This window comes from Zootermopsis nevadensis, unplaced genomic scaffold (assembly GCF_977971745.1).
Source record: "Zootermopsis nevadensis isolate Lab colony 2312 unplaced genomic scaffold, Znev_1.0 Znev_ptg000021l, whole genome shotgun sequence".
In the NCBI taxonomy this organism is placed as follows: domain Eukaryota; kingdom Metazoa; phylum Arthropoda; class Insecta; order Blattodea; family Termopsidae; genus Zootermopsis; species Zootermopsis nevadensis.
The window spans coordinates 11,210,774-11,225,386 of NW_028259153.1; the positions used below are offsets into that span (position 1 = coordinate 11,210,774).

The 14,613-nt window shown below is 40.1% G+C and overlaps 1 long non-coding RNA gene and 2 other non-coding genes across 3 annotated transcripts; all 3 read right to left on the bottom strand.

Moving 5' to 3' along the window:
• Positions 1 to 3,315: 3,315 nt before the first annotated feature.
• On the bottom strand, positions 3,316 to 3,387 carry TRNAA-CGC (transfer RNA alanine (anticodon CGC)). Its single transcript has one exon. It is a non-coding gene; the product is annotated as a tRNA-Ala (tRNA).
• A 501-nt stretch (positions 3,388 to 3,888) lies between these two features.
• TRNAA-UGC (transfer RNA alanine (anticodon UGC)) lies at positions 3,889 to 3,960 on the bottom strand. Its single transcript has one exon. It is a non-coding gene; the product is annotated as a tRNA-Ala (tRNA).
• Positions 3,961 to 9,020: 5,060 nt separating this feature from the next.
• LOC110827122 (uncharacterized) lies at positions 9,021 to 9,590 on the bottom strand. Its single transcript, XR_002542223.2, has 2 exons — positions 9,408 to 9,590; positions 9,021 to 9,317 (listed from the first exon to the last, which is right to left on the bottom strand). It is a non-coding gene; the product is annotated as an uncharacterized LOC110827122 (long non-coding RNA).
• Positions 9,591 to 14,613: the final 5,023 nt, after the last annotated feature.

A 14,613-nucleotide genomic window follows, 5' to 3' on the forward strand; every position in this document is an offset into this window, starting at 1 on the left:
TAGCGCTATTTAAATTTGATTGCCGTCACTCTAAGGTTATGGACGTCTACTTTTTTGTATTTCTTTCGTTGTTTTATTAAGAATGTTGTAGTCTGAAACTTTCATACATTCTGGAGATTCTGAATTTGAATTAATGTCAATTTTTCATTATCTTCCTAGAATGAAATGTGAGCTTATAGACTCAAAGTCAGTCGGCTGAGTATCCCACGTTTTGTTTTCTCAGAATTCGTGAAAAGAATGACAATTTTCTCAGCTGGTAGGAAATTCCAAGTCCATTGGTGAATCTGTTCTAGGATATTTATGACCTCATATTTACTTGAAGGCCATTAACTGGCGTAGCATGCCAATCCAATAGGACTACACGAAATTTAAGTGCATGAGTCTTCTCCTGCTGATGATTCAGAAATTCTTTCCTTTCATGTAATACCAAATTCAGTTAACAAATTTTCTTGCGACCGATTCATATGATCCCATTGGCTTCGCCTTGTTTATTTTTGTGTATTAATTGTTCTTGTGTGAATTTCGGCCTGTTATTGTTAATTTTAGGGTTGACATGTATTATTTAAATACTACCAATGAGCCGTGATATTTTAGTTTGTATAGCGACAGGTTATGTATTAGACGACCCGGGTTTGATTTACGTTGATTTAATATTAAGTTACCTACCTGAGGTTCCATGTTCCTGATATTTAGTTTAAGAGTATAATTGAAAAGTACTCAAGCATTTGAAGGTTTACTAATTTATTTACATAATTGTACAGAATTTTAGATAAATAGTAACGCGTCTGACGTGTTTGAGGTAGGTACGCGGTGCAATTATTGCAGTCATTTTTATTTTGTGGTTTATTTAGAAACTCTTTTAGTAGTTCAGACTGTAGAGCGTCTAATGAAAGGAAATAACTATGAAAAATAAATGAGAATGTATATAGTGTACATTGAAAGATAATATTAAAATTAATTTTAAAGAGATAGGATTGTAGGGTGTGTTTTTGATTCAAACTTAACACCGGGATGCGGTCTTAAAGTAGTTGGTCCCTGTTCATGTCCAGTGCATTGCAGACTTAAAAAGTAAAGTTTCATTTTCGTTTTGTTACAAACGCCTGGCTAGACTTGATGTGGTAGACACGACAAGGCCGAGCTGCATCCCGTGCAAGCAGAAACGTTACCCAAGGGCAGCAGCATTATTAAGTTTATAGTCCTTACAGGATTCGCAGCACAACACCGCCTACCGTGATGGTTCGCGTGTCTTATATATCCACGTGCAAGCACGATTAAATTTGTCCACGATCTCTTGGAGTCTAGAGTAAAGACAATTAACTCATTTAAATACACAGGTCTATTAGCACTCTATTTCACACACACGTTATCTGCCTCTTTTGGTTTCCAAGTCAACATAATTGTTGCAGTAATGCTCTTATTAACTTTGTCATGAATATCTGTTCGTATGTGGCAACTCGAGAACAAGGTTTCTGTCTTCAGGATTGTTGCGCCGTGTAGTATGGTAAACGTCTACCATACTACACGGCGCAACAACCCAGAAGACAGAAATCTTCATACTCACAGCTGTGAAAACCTCAAATCTTACAACTCGAGAACAGCTAAATGGATTTTCATTAAATTTGACATTGGGAAGTTTTACTAAAATGTATCGACTCGTTCTAATTTTCGTTAAAATCGACCAGCAATGGCAGGTACTATGCAGGGAAGACATACACGCGTGTCTGCGCGCGGTAGTGACCTTGACCTTGAACTGCATGTGGAATCCCCAGCCAAACTGCCACCCACTCAACCTCGTGGATGAATCCCCCGTGATTGCGTCATCAGCCACTCTGACAAGCGCCATCATCATTTGCCCCAGGCGACACCGACTCTATACGGGAAGGACAGACACCCATAACTATTAGTTCACTTTGTTAGCACCACAAACTTTATAGGGTTGGATATTTATTCTAGTTTTTACAACATTTCGCCTCACGTGTTGATGAGGCTTGTAAAAGTAAACTATATGTACATTGAGTTATATATAATTTCATAGTGACGAAACAGCAATGGACATAAGTTGCTGAATACATTAAAACTGAAAAGGAGAAATGGGTTTTGTGTTTCGAAGACATTTAGAAGTACTCTATCGCAATAATGCAATTTCGTAACAGCATCACATTCGCTGAATAAAATGAACAATGAAATTCAACTTTTTATCTTACCAAAATATTTCGTGGTTAGGGTAGAAAGTCGATACAGAACACGGAGGTGTATGAAATACTTCAGTTAGCTTTAGCCAGGTTAATTTAAAAAAGTTCTTCAATTTGCTGTACACCTGTTTTGGTTTTACTCTATTTTTGCTTCTCCCTTTATTGTGAGGTCCACAAATTTTATTATTCCAACATACAACACTAGTTGCTTCATCATGAAGCACCTTTGTGTGGGGCAGGTGAAATTCTGGTATGACTTTTTTTTTGAACACTTTTTATGTTGCTCCTGTCACAAAATAACCAAACGTAATTGAATATTCATTTGAGAAACACTGCCTCGGATCAAATCATTCAGTCACATGCATTAAGCATAGATACGCGTGTTTCTACATTGTAGGTAGGCCCACAAGAATCATCCCATTGTATTACTGACGTCTCTGGAAGGAGGCGGCTGACCCGCGACTGTTATTTGACCTCTAGAAGGGGTAGCCGTCGGCTTGCTTGCAGACAAGGCCAACATGTGTGAAACTATATGCATCTCCTCTCCTTTTTCAGAAGCACCTGCTAACAGGTGTTACATACACCCGCCCTCAGGCGTCAGGTGGCAAAACCTACAGCTGCAGTTTTCTTTTATGTCCGCCGTACAAATAATGGCTCTTTTCTGCTTCAGCATACTGATACTGTCAACTATTTAGTTTAAGCGGATTAGTTATCTTGTTTTCTCATCCACTTTGTCTTACCTTGTACTAGGACTGCTCTATCATTTTCCACGGTTACAGAGGTCGGCAACGTTTTTGCATGTATCCTATTGTGTGCATTAAATTTAAAAACGTTAACAGTTGATATATTCCTGAATTGTTTCTCCTAATTTAATTTATACTTCTGATGCGTATGTAGGAAGCTTATCACCCACCAGCACAGCCAGATTCGACGCAGTGTACAGTCAGATATAAAATCACAATGTCCACCAGGTTTTCTAATTTAACAATAGTGTGCATAATTCTGCATAATTAGTTGAGCGTACTGTACAAACTTCTATTATTTCATCTCATTGGATGCTAGATTATATTTGTATCGCTGACTGTTCTGTTTAACCAACAAAAAGTTTCAACGAATTTCTGTCTGGAGATGCCGGGGATCGAACCCGGGGCCTCTCACATGCGAAGCGAACGCTCTACCACTGAGCTACATCCCCTACATTTTGATAAAATAAGTCTACATTATTAATCAAGTCGTGCAATACTCTCAACTACTAATTAATACGAGCTGAGTGAAATGTTTGTCTGCAAATAAATTCCGATTGTCATTATGGGTCACTCAAAATCTGGGATCCCGATTTCTAATAACTCTCGAGAGAAAAAGTGGCGAATATCAGCATCAATTTGCGTTGTGCAGTCCTGTGTAGGCAAGGGGTAGATCCACCATCCAAGGAGTCTACAAAATATTTAATTACTCTAAGTTGATTATGAATCGGAACAGACCATAGGTCTTATCCGTGAAAGCCGATGAAGATTTATATTGTGATTTTAATCAATAATTAATCGGTAATCTAATTAGTCAGTACAAGCAAAATAGATTTTGATGTCTTTCTAATGGGCGAGTCACACAGATGAACCACTAAAACCAACAGACAAAATTCACGGCACGACATTTGGGAAATAAAGCAAAATTATTCAGAAGGAAGCAAAAATATGAGTGGAGATGCCGGGGATCGAACCCGGGGCCTTTCACATGCAAAGCGAACGCTCTACCACTGAGCTACATCCCCGCCATGACTCAGCCTCCGCTGCTGACCTGAACAGCGGGCAAGGTATGTGTCGCGAGAGGCAATAGTATCAGTGGCTTGCAATAGTCGATGAGGTTTCAGTTCTCCATAGTAGTTTAAGTACGCTTTGTATTACTGTTAGAATTGCTATCAGTTGCCTAGAACTGTGTCGTCACCCACACGCCAAGCTGATAGGAATACGAATGAGGCACAGACGTTCGCTTTCTGTTTCCGGATTGTGACTTCCAGAAACTGTTTCTGTTCTTTCCCCCCTGGAATAATTTTTATACCAAAGCCTGTTAGATCCTTCCGTTTAAAGACGGTGTCATGTTTTTTTATATACCAGTAAAATATTATCAACAAATATCATAAACAACCTTTAACGCAAATTTTCAGTAAATATAGCCACATTACGTTCTAACAAAATTGTTGGAAATTTTTAGATTAAAGCCCAAACCCTTCCTAACGCAAGAAAATTGCTTTACCTTCGAACTAGATTCCCCTCGTATTTATTCTTATTATTGACTCTCTAAGAAGACACGTACTCTCGCTCCCTTGTTATTCAAATGCAGAATCTGATGACGTATTTCGTTGGTGATAATGACATCTACAGGACTTGCAAATAACACGCATTTTCTGAACTTCAGCATCTCTTCAAGCGCATGTTACCACAGCACCGTCGAACAACCTATGGTAATTTCCTTCCGAACTTGCTGAGTGTTAATCATCTTCCACTGTGCGAACTCTCGGCCAGCTTGGTCAAATTGGCCGCCCTCAAAATTAATTGTTAACTTGTTACAAGCTCATTAATCTCCTTTAGTCCGAAGGATTTTAACAAAATTTCGTGATTCTTATGTCGTCTGTTGCTTTGCGTACAAGAGCCACACATGCTATTGACTTTAAAATCCTACAGTAAAGTTTTCCGTGTGTAAATTGTGTCAGGTACTAGCTGATGCAGGAGCGGACTGGAAATGATGTTTAGCTCTATGTAGTTATTAGTGCACATTTCAGTGAGATATGTCATGGCCGCATTCTTTTGGGATTCAGACTTTCTCTTCATTATCATCATCATACTTTGACGTAGTGTGGTCTCTGAGTTTCTATAGTGCCGTTAAAAGGCTACGTCAGACAGAAAACGTATCATAATGCCAACTTGATCACTGTTCTGATATATTACTTCAGACGACAGTCAGACCTTTGCCTTTAGAGTTCTAACCATTAATATTTGCAGAAACTAATAACTAGGTAATAGTTGTACATGCATATATAAATAAATAACATGGGTGAAATACAAAACGCTTGTTTTTAAATTTTAGCGAATATTTTTTTATAACAAATTAGGTCATATTTAGCCTTTTTTTGGGTCATATTTCGCTATTTTTGGGGGCATATTTGCATGCATATTTGCATGCATATTTCTCGGTTTTTTAGGTCATGAACATCCGAACCCTACTGATAACCATAAGTCGATAGAGTGTGATGTTCTTAAAGTAAACCATAAAATTCATAACGACCATCTTCGTCGTCTATTATCGACACCATAAGCGCTGACCTGTTACTGGACCAATTAAATCGCAGTCCACAATCCGAAAGCTTGTTCGCTGCTTGCCGCCTTTGCTGCAGTTTTCTTACACTCCAGGTCACTGGCTCGACACGACCTTAAAACAGTCTTTTCTGTTTTCGTTCCGTTCCTAAAACAATGCGACAGATGTGCCCAGTTTCCAAGTAAATATAAATTCTGCAGACTTATTAAAAACGTAAAAATTAATTTTAAGGCCCAGTAAAACCTATTTAATACGAAATCTGTATTAAATTGAAAACATTTTTGTACCAAGAATATTGAAAGCTAATGATAAATTAAACCGAGAAATAGAGATAAAGAACAATTTAACGGACAAGTGGCTGTTGAATTCTTATTTATTGTTTGCAGAACTGTTTCCCGTATTTTGTTTGCTGAATTTTGTCTGAGGCAGAATTAAGGCCAACTGTCGACAAAATGTGTGCGAAATACTTAATTGGGTTACTGGGAAATAAAAGAAGGCATGAAGAAATAAAGACTGAAAGTAAAACAGGTGATATTTCTGGTTCTCACAGCAGTGAGAATGAAAATGGCTGTTTTCTGGGTTGTTACGACGTTTGGTAGAAGTTCCTCGGTAAATATCTTCCAGGCTACACGGCGCAACGACCCATCAGACACCCGTTTTCATACTCGCTGCCGTGAGAACCTAAAATCTAACATAAGAATATGTCTTCTGGGTACTCATCGCCCTGATGGTGGAAGCAGCAAGCACCACTGGAACTTCGGTAAACTTTATTCCAGACTTCACGGCGCAACAAATCAGAAGACGAGCCTTGTTCCGACCTGCGATGATCGAAATTTGCAACTCGCGTTCAGACTGCAATGCATGGCGAGCTCTTGTGTGTATACAGGCAGGTTAATGACTCCTGCAGTATGCGTGTTTATTGCTGCAGTTTTTGTCTAGGTGAAATGAAACGTTGCCTGCAGCGTGGTACATTTTAAACTTTTGAAACTTTACGCTTATAGATAAACAAAAAAGAAAGACAATGGTACACTTTCTCCTGCTTCTCCGCGTCTGATGTCTTCCTGAAGTACGTAGAAGAACAGCAAATGAGAGTTCTCTGCACTCGTCTGAGCAGGGATGAGTTTAATTTAATTTGTGTAACAACAGACTGTTGGCAACAGGTCGTTCTCCTCCGTTAACGCTGTGACCAGAGCAGCTTTCTCTGTCTTCAGGCAGGCCACTGTCGCGGGACGCCTTCTGGAACTGTTTCACAGTTCCGAAGGTACAATTTTGCTTGTATAATTCTATGCCCTTTTTGTTAATATGAAGGCACACCGTCTACATTTAATCTTCGTTCATACTTAATGTTGTCCTTAAGCTAATATGGAATGAAGATGTATGGGGAGTGAAGGTTAAATTTTACGCATTCATCACCTCCGCATTAGTTGAAGGTGAGAGGAGACGAGCTTTATGATTCGGTTAATTTATCGCCTGCGAAATAGTTTTCTCTTCCCATTGGAGAGGAGGCGATTCTCATTTGTGATGAAAGGGACCCGTCAAACGATACTCCTACATTTTCGGAACCACTGCACTGGAAGGGTAGGTAACGGAACCGAAATTGAGAGCGATAATTATTTTTATAAAAGTCGTATTGTCACCAAAATAAACATGTTAAGGTTATGCGGGATGATTCAGAAATCCCCGTGCACGAATATTTTACTCGTGGTGAACTTACTGTCACAAGTTACTAGATACTGTTCAAGGTCATCAGTCACGTGACGCAAGTCACGTACTCCACCTAAGGCGTGTGTGCGCGTGTTAGTCGATTCTCGTTTTTAAAACTTGTCTTGCAGATGTACGGGGACTTTTGAATCACTCTGTACTTTTAGCTATGAATGGGAAGTAGTTACTATATTAAAATACACCTTTCTGAGGCAAACGTGCGTCAGTGACGAAAGTAAAGATCTGAAAAAATCATTTGCAGGTTCATAAAACGCTGAAAGTTTCAGATACAAAGTATTTATCTTATTCCATCATTGCATATAATTTTTGTATGACTGTAGAGATATTTAATTTTAATGGAAAGAATTTTTTTGCATTATCTTAGTTTGAATATGGATAAAAATACGTAATTCTTCAGGGCCTCCGGGTTGTATTCTTATCCGGACTCCTGCAGTACCGCGGTAATCGTGGAAACTACAGCAGAAACTCGCTCCGCGTGTCCCCTCTCCACATCACCCAGTCGACAACCTGTCGCCTTGTGCTACTTCAGCCATTTCACAAAAAAGAAGCTTCCAATAGCTCGGGTGCATGGCGTGGCTTGCACAGTGTGGCCCAATAAAATGCAAATTCTCACTCACCTCGTCAAGTCTGATAAGAGCCCATGGAATTTTCCTCTAGGTTATGAGATTAAAACTGCTTGTCTTCAAAATAGTTTAGTGTGTAATCAGTAATTGGAAACCTTGGCACATAAGCAGAAGTCTGTCCTTCAGTCTTAACTGTGTTCTGTGGGACGAATCCCTGAGTACGACCCTACGTAAGAAACCTAAAGCGTTGTATTTTTACGTAATACATTTTTCACCGACCACGAATATAGCTAAATAGTTGAAGGTGATGCACAGGATGTGAAATTCATGCTATATTGAGTTTGAACCTCTTTCGTTTTTTCACTGCACAAGTTTTTAATGTCGAATGGGCGCTGTGAGGATGATTCTGAACGATGGAGGCTTGGAAGGACGTTGTCGTGACCTATTTAAGGTACTATCACAGATAAACTAAAAAAAGACACAAGACAATCGATTCAGGTATTCGGAATTTGAACCCCAGATCTCATCGAATAATGATAATAACAGTAATAACCATATTTCAACCACTAAAGATCATCTGCAGGTCCTCGTGGATACATTCTTAACTTAGTATGTATTTATTATTCCAGTCTATACACAAACTTAATTTAAAAATGTTGTTGTTAAAATTATAGCGCTTTTCATCGTATTACGATGTTACATTTATTCGGCGCTTATTATTAACGACATGTTTCGATGCTATTATTGCATCATCTTCAGGTTTTTATCGTTATTTATATCTTTAAAACTATTATATATTTTAATGCAACCATTTATTGACGTATTGATTTGTTTTGTAGATTTTCTTTTGTAGGTTTTTCAGTCTTCGTAATGTTCTGCATGTCTATGGTCAGATGTTCATTTTCATATTTGTGATGTGTGGTGTGTCTTACATCTGCTATCGGGTGATGACAATCAATGACTGTCATCGTAATACGATGAAAAGCGCTACATTTTTAAATTAAGTTTGTGTATAGACTGGAATAATAAATACATACTTAGTTCAACACAAACATGACGCATCTAAGCTACAAATTCTTAACTTAATTTTTGTAATACGTAATTCTACTACTACTACTACTATGGCGTAACAGCCCAAAATCGAGCCCTAGCCTCCTCAATACGTAATTCTAGACAATGAAAAATCACATGTTGTTGCTTCAGAATAAAGAATGTGTTCATGATGGCTTGAAGATCATGTTAACCATAATTTAAATTTTAATACCCTTGGTGATTTAATTGTACACTTAGAAACACTAATTTACATATAAGGTAAATTTCGACTTGCATATGGCAGACATGTCTGCGCAATTTTCTGTTTTTCATAACCGCCACCTACTCTGCCATCTTTTCTTGATAGGTTCATTATTTTATGTCAATTTTACGATCGCGCCAAAATGTTAGGTCTGTTTCAGATAATCAGCTAGCCACTATTTTCTGTGAACGAATGTCATTTCCAAGCTGTCGTATTGTTCACAAAGTTGGCTGGAGGCTAGAAACATAATAATGAAACTAAATTACTGTCTTTCATTTAAACTTCTTGTCAGGCACGAACATTGGAACATATCATTTCGATACATACTTCGTAGAAAATTTCCTTGGTTGTGGACAGCTTCCTTTCACGTGATTATCTGCTGAACTGATATTTCTCTTTTTTGCGCATGTTAAGCGTCTGAATGTCACAGAAATTGCGTCAAATATGTTTGGTTTCTACAGCATGACACATAACTGACGTCACTGTTACGTAGATACTTCTTGTGTGCCAGCGTATCCTTGGTACAACACGGCTGAGTATGGCGCTACCAGTGCCATCTTTTGACAGCAATTTGAGTTTTACAAAGTGCGAAGTGCGCACGCTCATTGTCCTAGTACTTTGACGTAATGAGAGCGTTATTTATCTTCTGCTTAATGGTGTACATACATGGAATTGCGTTGTGTCTAAAATCAATGCAAGGACTACACAATCCGTTTCCCTGGGTTACCCAAGTAGGTGAATATGTCAACAGTAACAACAAAACACCACCCACACCGGTGTAGAGGAATGAACAGTAAGTTCTGTACGATCCTGAATGCTAAATATTTCTTTCAGTGTTGCAATGCATGAACATGGCAGCGATTTGGAGTACATCGTTTTTTGCGTTTTAAGAAACACCTAGAATATAAATAAAATCAAATCTGCATTCTCACATGCTGCTTCTATAAGTCGTATTTTAGTGCTGTCCTCTACCTGCACAATTTTATCGTTGTCTACGGATAAATTCATGGACCAAAGTCCTGGAAAGAAATCTCCGCTTTTTACGGAAACCCAAGGTTCTTCACAGTATTAACAAGATACCGCGTCCGATCCACCCCACAGCGACCCATCGTATATCTTTAAGATTCGTTTTGTGTTATTCCATATACCCCTACGTCTTCCGATTTAATCATTCTAATGATGGTGGCGAAGAATACAAGTTATTTCTTCTTCCTTATACCCAAATATGTATTCAGCGCCTATTCTCAGACTCTTCCAGTGCAATGTTATTCCGTGCTGGTATCCAACGAAACTTCAATGTAACATGTTTTATTCTGGAGCTACAACGCATTCTTATGTGCTGTCTGTTTGTGGTCAAAAACCTAGATCGTTTGCTTCACATTTCTCTAATACGTTTAACCCAGCTGTACCTCGAGTTTTATGGTAAAAAAGTAAAGTTTGTCCCACTATACGCCATACAGGCGTTTGGGGTGAGTGGAGGTATAGCTCCTCTCTTCCTTGACCTCGGCACTAGATGTGGGTGAGTGGTCAGCATCACGCCTCGACCGGCTTTACCCCCGGGAAAGGACCCCGGTACCCATTGTAGAGGAGGCTGGGTGGGCCCCAGAGCCAGTCTGGACGCAGAGGCTAGAGGAAAAATCCTCTGCCCCCGTCGGGGATCGAACCCCGGTCGTCCAGCCCGTAGATAGTCACTATACTGACCGAGTTATCCCGGCTCATTCGAGTTTTATGGTAGCTGCTGGCAATAATATTACAGTGACGATGAAGGACCGTTATTGTAAGATTTTTTCCCCCTGTTTTGACGACACCTTGAATTTTAATATTTATCGGTAATATAGCAGATCCTTGTATGGCCTCGGTCAGAGATTTTAACGGCGTGTATTGCCAATGGCACTAGGTATGAAGGTCATTTTTTAAAACACGATGAACTCCTCGCAGTGTGCCTCTTTGCAGCCAGTGCTGTTCTTCAAATGTGCGTCACTCTTCGATTATGAATTAACCCTTTTGTGAGAAAAGTCGTGATTTTTTATGGGCTGTCGTTCACGATATAAACCTTTAAGTCATCAACGTCCCTAAGCATTGTGACAGGAAGATGTATATGGGGAAGTGGGTTTAGACCTCCATGAATTTTTAAACTCGTCATTAGATGGAAGTGATATTTGAGCTTCACGTTTCGGTCGCTTTACCCCAGTGGAAAGTCTACCTGTACGTGGTCCTGAAGAGAAGAATTCGTGGATCAGAAGACCGTGTGGCACGACTTACTACAGTCACGTGGCGTGGAGATTAGTGGTGTCGACGCTAGAACTGCAGTAACCACCACTGCGATGTAGGTCATGGCAACGAGGGTTATTAGGACGTAAAGAAGACGTGTTTACGAGATACGTGAAGCTGCGAAACACAGACTTGTCCCTTCTGAAAGCGTTAACCAAGTTCGTCCAGCGTTCACTTGCCCATACTACTTGCATTCTGCTAGAACACTAAATCGTGTTTATGGGACCCGGGACTATGTTGGCCGATCTCCGGTCGATTTCAGCGCCCTGACCATTAGCCTTTTGAAAAGGAAGGATCAGGAAACCGTCTCAGCTGTTCGTTCTAGTTTTATGCCCTTCTAGTTATACGACTTGGCACGTCTCCATCGCCACGATTTTGAAGTAAGTTCTAGCAACTTCATTGTTTTTCAAAGGCAACGAGTCAGTAAACAAGCGTATGAGCGAAGCAAAACCAACTGATGGATGACGTAAGCTTAGGGAAATATTGCGATAACTACAGCCTGTGGTTGGCTAATTGTCTCTTCTCCGCACTTAAACTGAACTGGGGACTAAAACATATGATTATCATTACAAAGCTCACTCAAATTCTTCAGTTCCACAAAATCCGAGTCAAAGTAAAATACGCTAATTGTAGGCCTGTTCCACAACCTCACACAGCTTGGTATTCCCCTTGTCAAAATCACAAAGGTCTGTAACAATACACTGCCAACTGTACCATCATGACAAGCGTTGGTGTTTTATGGGGATGTAGGGACGCGGATAAAGGATGCTTTCCACCAGGAAAGAAAAGTTCGCAGAGTAGAGTGCGACAGAAGGGAGGGGGACATTGCGTGCGTCGAACGCCCACCTGTCTGTTCGAGAATAAAGAGTGAAAATTACTGCCAACCCTGAATTCAACCCACGGAAATGCCATTCATAGGTTTCCATACAAATTGAATCCGAGGGCGTTGTGATTGTTCTGGCGAGATCATGCATATTTTTGAGAATAATTTCATATAAAAACGGCAGGTGTAGCCAAGACGTAATCTCAAGAGACAGGGTTTGCACCAGGACCACAGTTTTATGAGTATATATCGTGCAACTTGTAATTTATACACTCTCCATATAAATGTTTTACATCGCTCTGATGATGGAGGCAGTAAGTACCTCCGAAACGTCGGTTGATTTATAAAAGACTACACAGCGAAACATCCCAGAAGACAGCCATATTCACACTCGTCGCTGTAAGTACCTTAAATCTCACCTTCGGAAGAATGATTTCCAACTGATAATGCAGTTAAGGGATTTGAGGTGTTGAAATAAACCTGGCCTTTTCACAAGCCGGAGGCACTTCTCAGGTTCCTACTTACGATGACGAAATGAAAAATGCGACTGATAAATTAGATTTTCGACCGTTGAGGTTACCGGTAGCAGGCAACTCGTTCCTCTGCACCTGCCCTGCTATGGCACGCGACCGCCTGTTCAGCTGACGTCACTGACAGGTGCAGGACTTTAAAATAGTTTCGTTTCTTTGTTCCAACACTTCGCGATCGTCCACATGGTCATCTGCATTGCAATTTAAATACACCGAAGTATCAGTCGTTGACTGTCAATCACTGAAAATTAAAAGTATTGTCAGTATTCACTCTTTGTCTTTATTGTGACCGGGATGGCTAACTTTGAATGTCGTCTAAACGATAGGAGTTCGATTCCCTGCAGGCCAAAGATTTTTCTTTCCGTTTCTGCTGCGAGCGCTGTTACACCTGAAATAAAGCGACCGGGTCTTGGGACTAACCACTCACCTCCATCAATGCCCAAGTTAAGAATGTGTGGGGCTTTACCTCCGCTCACGTAACGTGGTGCATAAGCGTAAGTTCAACTTTTACTTTCACACTCTTCCTTCCTGTTTGTGTAGGCATCTATTGCTTCTTGTTTGACACATCAAATTGTCTAGGACAGGACCGTCGCAGGTCTATTATGTGTTACCACTTCAAAGGGCTTAGATGATTTGTATCTGAAAGTAAGATACCTCAGGACAACGGGACAGACTCAGACACATTGTACTTACATCTGACTATGCCGAGCGAGAATCAAACCTGGCTTATTGAAATTTGAGATCTTTGAACATTGCATGATTAGAACCTCTAGACGATCATATTGTAACATCCGTCTGAAATTAATGACAACAGCCAAATCTGCATATGTTCCCCACACTCTTGACGTTTTAATGCAGATTAATTCTCCAGAGAACTTCGCGCCGCTATCCTCGGGGGCTCTTTGCTTCACCTGTTGGAGGCGGTGTTACGCATTCTGCAATTATTTTTTCTGGCTTGCAATAAATTTCTTAGCTTATAGAACTCCTTAGCCCCGTAGCTTTTCACATTCTAACTTCAGCAAAGAACACCGCCCAACCTGTCTGTCGCAATGGGAACGGATACACTGTTACGTTCGGTGCAAGTATATTATCTGAACGCTCCGCCCTTGTAAATCATAGAAGGTTTTGCATATGGTATACTGAGGCACCTAACACGCCTACAAACAAATACTGTAAAGAATCTGGAATCAAAATGTCAGATCGGGCATGACCCAGACTTCTCGTTTTTGTGTGTGGTTACAAACCATTAACATTACTGCATTTTTAGTTTCACTCAGGGTCACTTTGGGTCCGTGTCCACCTCTGAGTTGATCAGCCCTGATGTTAGCTCATTAACGTCAACATTTGAATTTGAATGTGCTGGAAACTGCCAGTTAGAATAGACATCTGTCTAGCCGACAAGTATACGGGTTCACACTCCGTTAAAGTTTAATCGTTGTTACACCAGTTATGTTGAATTTTTATCATTGTCTGCAACTTCCCCAAAGTTGTTTGTACTCCCATCTTCCGGTGACTGACACATTTATTAACTGCTCTTATATTTGCGAGTAAGTTACTTGTTATTTTTCCTTGAAAATTTCTTAAGTCAGTCTCTTCAGTCCGAGGTTCATGAGTAAACACTCCAGTGGACTGTTTAAAAACATTGAAATTTGTCGTGTCTGACATTGTTACTAAACAAATATATCTTCACTTCTGGATGTATTTACTTTACCTTTAATGTTCCTGTGAAAGTAGAAAATTCTGTGCGTTCTCGTGTGATTCATAATTCCCACCATCTCGACCGATCCAATACCTGCAGTTCCCGCTGCGTGGGCAAGAGTTTTAATTGGGAACCTAGTGTACAGCAGACGGGGGAAGAACGGATCAATAAGGATATCCACGTGACTTGTTTGCGTCGTGGCGCCTCCGC